A 6,521-nucleotide genomic window follows, 5' to 3' on the forward strand; every position below is an offset into this window, starting at 1 on the left:
CTAATTGAGTTCATTATTTTACAGATGTGTTCACCTTTCATGTTATCTCACAGTAATATTAGGATATCTGACAGGGAAAGTATCAGTCAATCCAAGTCTGAGACCCTAGTTCAAACACACACACACACACACACACACACAGATTACAGTATTGTTTTTGGAATTAGACGAAGACAGATTCAAGAGAGATTAGTCTTCTCAGGCGACATAATCAGATTTAGTTTTTGGCCCCGAGCATCCTCTGGAGCAGCGCTGATCTGATCTGATCCCATCGTTGAGCACAACAGCAAAAACCCAGACTCAACCCTGCCCTCCTCCATCTTGCTCTCCTCTCCCCCTCCTCCTTCAGCCCTTTTTATTTCCACAACTCTATCTTTCCATTCTTCTTCCATATGCTCAAACTTTATTAAACTACCTCATTTATTTTCATGCTCTGTAGTCCATTCTTCCTATGTCGGCCTCTCTCTTTCTTCTCCCCGCCATACCTTTTTTCTAAACAAGTTGTTTTTTTGCTCATTACTGCCTTCTGGAAGCATGAAAGTGAGTCTAAAATGAACATTAAAGACCGTTGTGTTTATTTGTGCATTCAGGGTGTTAAAAATGCCAACTAGCTGGCCAGTAATGTCGGTTTTCGAGATGAGTCTTCCCATGGAGTTTACGCCACACGCTGAGTTTATTACAATAGATCAGTGAGGAAAGAAAAAGAAAAGGATGGACAAAAACACACGCGCATACACGCTCACACTGATATGTGTAATGGGTCTTCCTTTTATGATGAGCAGCGGTAATTAAAAATGCCACTCTGTGTGACAGGGCAGGGTGGAGGGAGGGGAAGGAGGAGGGAAGGGAGGGATGGGAGATGGACGGAGAAGGGGGGAGGGAGGGGAGGGGAGTCTGGTCTGGTCTGGTCCTCTCTTTAATGAGGATCCTAATCAACCCAGCGGAGGCTGCCCTGAGACCCCCCAGGTTCATTAGACCAGAAAAACCAGACTGCCAGTGTAGGAGGGGAAGGAGGGAGGGGTGGGACCGAGCTGAAGAAAAAGAAAGAGAAAAGAGGGAAAAGTTTTTACCGATTGATGAAGCAAAGAACTGTTAGAGGGGAGGCAGGGAAAGGCAAAAAAGTGAAAGGAAAACGCAGAGAGAGACAGGAAGGAGGGGACAGATGGGAGGATGGCCAGCGGAGATAACTGCGTGGGTCATTGGGCGAGTCACGGCTGCCATCGATCCCCTGATTGGCTGTCTGACGGTTTCAACACGGCTGCCAAACCCTTTAATACAGGGTGTCTCCTACTGTGTGTGTGTGTGTGTTGAGAGTAACGTTTAGTGACGTGTGCACACTGTGAGGTGAGAGCGTTACAAAGTGTTATACTGGCCCTCAGCCCTTCCTTTCCTGTCCTCTCACATTGATTGGACAGCAGGACGAGGAACACACATCGCTTCCAGCAGCTCACTCAACTCCTCTCCTCCCTCTAAATGCCAAGACACAGTATGTGTGTGCATGTGTGTGTCACTATCAATTTTGTCTCAAAAAAATGTCTTATGGATAACACTCATCATTTGGTCACGTTAAAGAATACATACGGTTGTTTTTGATGTGTTTTTTTATTATTCGTCTGGGGTTTGAAGGATTGTAAAAGTGAATCTATTATGTTAAAAAATGTGGACAAAACACCAGAAACACATTTGGATTTGGGATTTGGATTTGGACCTCTATGGATCCCTGATACAATTGCAGTATAGGTATAGGGTGTATAGGGTGCTTCTTGGACTCTTATTCCTTGGCTCTTCTACAACAATGCATAGCAATTTTTAAACACAGCGACTGTCGGTAAATGCTGTCATTACACAACAGATCCTCCACGGTGTTTAACATCTGGCTGTTGGTTAAAGTGAGTATTTGATAGTTGGCCTTCTGTGAACATAAGCCAGCCCAAACAAAGACCAAAAGCTTTTCCTTTTCACCTGTTATGCTCCTTACGCTTGGTTGTACATCTTTGTGTTCGGCCCTTCGATACAACTAGTTCCAAATTTTAAATGGCAGCCTTTCCATGACTAAGAAATCTGCGACACTCACAACATACAATTTTCATTTAAACTGCATCCCAGAGGGTTTGATTCAATCTGTGGTATTTTTTAAGGCTGTAATTTTGGGATCTTTAGCTACTATTGATGTTGAGGGTCCGTCTTTCCCTGCTGGTGCGTTTTGACTTGTTATCACTGCTCCTTTTTGCCAGCACAGTTTGCCTGCTGTCAAATGTTTCAAATTTGGTCCACATCAAATTATTTTGTAGTTTTTGTGACAGGTAGTTCTTCAATTTGAGCCCGAAAGATTGCACCTTTTGAACCCGTAGGCTGCTTCATGACGCTTTGAAAAGTCTTCGAGTATCTAAACATGAGGTTTTTCTGCATCTCTTTCAAAGGTGACGCATACAGTTGAATGACCTGTGGCTTAATATGGCTCTCCTGTGGAGCAGCTTTTATTATTTTTTTTATTTATTTGTCACTTCTGATTTAAAATTATGTTTCTGAGTTTTGCCCGTTTTGATATTTCTGTAAATCTTTACTTTGAGAAAACAGAGCACAATCTGAAATCTCTCATACAGCCATTTAAGATGTTAAAAACAGGTATGTGTCAGGCTAAGTCAGACGCGGAGCACTGATACGTAAATGTGTGAATGGCCTCCAGAAAGTCGCCGAGCACAAACCCTCCACCTGCCCTGCCCACAGCAACGATACTGTGACTACTCCACGAAGATTTCCATGCCAGACAACAAACATTCATTATGCTGGAGACAAACAATTCAAATTCTACTCATCTAAATAGGCATTACAGCTTAGAGGAGTAAACAGGATTCACAGAGGAGCTTAAGTCTTTAGGACGCTGTTGTGCTTTTCTTGGCTTTGAGGATATTGAGGCACCTCTCCGTGCTAAAATCGCTCCCTGGGTCGTATGCATCTCACTGCATTAGAATAATCACCTGTTTTGTTTAACTAAATTATGGAAAACAGGACTGCATTATGACTGAGCAAACAACTATTTTTAATCCCGAATGTGTAACTCGATTAAACGCAATTTAATGGCACTCTTCTGACGGTGTGGGCGCAGCTAAATCGATACGTACTTTACACAAAAGTTTGCTGCTTAATAAAATTTGTGCATTTAATAAGCAAATTATTCTAATCATAAACCTCTTGCGAAAGCAATTAGTGATAAATTATAATCTTATGATAAATTATCTTGTGTTGACAGCCTGGGGGAATGCTGCAATCAAACATTAATTATTCATTGGGTAATTAAGTTCATAGGTGTTTCTCCCTCCCTTTTCCTCCTGCTCTCTCCCTTTCTTTATTTCTGGGAGGTGTAGGTTGAGTGTCCAGAGTTTAGTCATCTAAACTTTTCATTAGATCAAACTCAAAAACACCAACAAACGACAACAAACTGTCTAAACAACACCTGAACAACACCTGTAAACCTGCTGATCTGAACAGCACATTTCATATGACCCGGTGTTATATAACTTGATCAAAAACAAGGAAATATTTAAATATTGAACAGAGTCTTATAAGACAGCTTGCATCAACACTAAAAACTCATCAGGGCTGGAGGAGCTACCATTGCAGGCACTGATGACATGTCTTCATTATTGTTTCTGGGAATTTGGGAATCTGAGAAGTGCCCAAATTCAACACAGTGGGCTTTTAAGGCTTATTCTGAAGTTCCTCAGACTCACTGTCTTAAAATGTGTGCATCAGTTCAAATATAGTTAGTTATATAAAATAGTTATACTGCACCAGATTTAACTTCCACTGTGTGGCCAAATCGAGAAAGAATTTAGACCATATATATATATATATAAAAAAAACGAATAATGAATAATTTACATAAACAGTAACAGTAAAGCATTAGAGTCGCAGACTTGCAGCTAACTATCATTTTTGATATTGATTAATCTGTTTTCTCCCTTGAGTAAATTCATCGTTTTGTCTAGAATATGTCAAAAAGAAGTTGAAAATGGCGACTACAATGTTCCAGAATCTACAAAGACATCTTCAACTTGTTGTTATGTCTGATCATCTGTCCTAACCCCAAGGATATTTAGATTTGATCATATAAGCCATAGAAAAGCAACAAATCCTCACACTCGAGAAGCTACAACCCTCAAATGTTTAGATTGTTTGCTTAAACAAAGAACAACTAATAGATTATCCAAACAGTTGCAGATACATGTTGTGTTGATTGACTAATCATTTGAGCTCTAAGATTAATAAATATAATGTGAAGAAAGTTTTTGGTGTCTAGCCAAACGGTTCTTTACAGCGTGCAGTTGCTTACTTGAATTTGGAGTACTTCCAGAATCCTGGCTACAGCTAGGAAACTGAGTCGACACAAAGCCTGCATCACTTTGTGAAAATCTAAACCAACATTTGAAACATTAAAGATCAAAACATTTTCCAAAGATGTTTTGTTACAACATTTTACCATACTAAAAATGTCAAATGTGAACATATTGACATGGCACACGTCCCTCCTCTGAAAGGCTTGTATCATGTTTTCAGAATATTTTACTACTGACTCAGGATCTAATTTAGGCAGTGCAGATTTGACAGAATCATACAGATTTTGCAAAACTGTATGCAAAACCAGCAGCAGCACTCGCAGAAAGGAAAAAAATAACTACTTTTTTTATGACTACATATAATTGACAATTCAAACCTTAGCTCTTCGGCAGACAGACAGGTACTGCATTGTGTTCTGAAAATAACCGGCCGGCCCAGATATGTCAGAAGGGGTTGAAAGGACAAAGCGTGTTCGCAGGAAAACAACGCCAGCATTCATCAAGTTCCATTACATGGAAGAGACATCAAACTTAAACAAGACAAGCAAAGCAGCTCTAGTTTTGGGATATGTTTTCTTCATATTAAAAAGGTTTTTTTTCCTCCCTCACTGGAAGAGACAGCCTATTAGGCTACCAATAACAAAGATTTGGCTGAAGACATGAGCAAGATTAAAGAATCAAAGAAATAATGAGCTCTAACTGTCCCTCTTTGTTTTTCGCTCATCGCTTTGCTCCAGACATCTATCAGATTGTGTGTCTCTGAGTCTTTCGGTATGATGGAGTGGCATGCTGCTGCCATCTAAAGGTGTGAGGCGACTTTGCTGAGGCTCTGCTGAATGCTGTGTGTGTGACAGAACTATGAAACACCCTATTACAGGTTTCTCCAATACTTCGCTCCTTATTCCAAGCAAAATACTTCACCTGTGTAAAACTATATAAGATCAACTAATGGCTTCAAAGTGCCACTTGTCACTAAGGACGTGTTGCTGATTGGCTGTGGGAGGGTGAAAGGTTGAGACGGACGACTGCGAGGGATTTAATTAGACAAATAATGCTGCTGTCTCCAACGCACAGTGATATCAGTGTAATAACTTGTAAGCTCTGACCATCTATAACAACTGCTAAAAGAAACTCCTAAGGCTTTATGCATATTAGAAATACTTTGCACGGCATGATGAAATTTGCATATACCCACAAAAACATAAACTACGCCTGTAATGCACAATCAGTGCTACTTTTTGTTAGCTAACATAATGAATGAAAATCTTTTATATTTTTTAATTATTATTTATAAATTAACAGTTGTTTTTACATTGTGAAGCTCGAGCCTTCATACCTGAAGGGAGGAGTGCTCTACTGCACGTCTTTTTGATAAACATTTGACAAAACAACAAGTAATTCAATAACTGGAATAGAAAGCCTATTCAGAGGTTAATGAAGCTCTGCAGATTCTCTGTGCTGCATATTCATCATTCTAAAGTGCTCCTGCTTGCTAGTCAAGCCGTGTTTGTTAGGTTGTCTTAGTTAATTTTGGCCTTGTAAACTTCAGTATTATCAGACAGCTTAGATCAGTTTCATACGACCTATGAGATGGATACAGATCCCATCATTTGGGACCAACTGTACTCCACACATACATTCATCATACATAGTAACATAGCAACAATAAATACTTTTATCTGCTCCAGGGGCAAGTGTCCTTCTGATTGGCTGACGGTATGGTATATTTTTAGATAACCGCACAACTTTGACGTTGTTGCCTAAGCTGCCTGAACAACTACTCGGCTGTTACTAGGAAACAACTTTTCCTACTTGCTGGAGTGCTAAAGTACAGTATAAAGTTGACAAAGACAGTGCCATAAGGGTTGGATTTGTTGTCTAATATACTATATACTACTTTAGTAACCCTAACCCATTGCTGTGAAATACAAAAATAACCCACTATGAGAACACCTCAAAAATAGTCAGTGTCCTAAATGAATGCTCAACCTGAGGTTGTGTAATAGGGGTGGGCGATATGGCTGAAAAATTATTATCATAATCTATTCCATCACAGTCACGATCCACAATCTAAATTGCAATCTTTTTTCTCAATTTTGAAACGCCTGTAGACAATAGCCAGACTCAAAATAGCAAATGGATTTCTCCATTTGCACCATTAAAACACAATAATGCATTAAAGAT

Source organism: Morone saxatilis, unplaced genomic scaffold (assembly GCF_004916995.1).
Source record: "Morone saxatilis isolate NCDOM2014 unplaced genomic scaffold, NCSU_SB_2.0 Contig10, whole genome shotgun sequence".
In the NCBI taxonomy this organism is placed as follows: Eukaryota; Metazoa; Chordata; class Actinopteri; family Moronidae; genus Morone; species Morone saxatilis.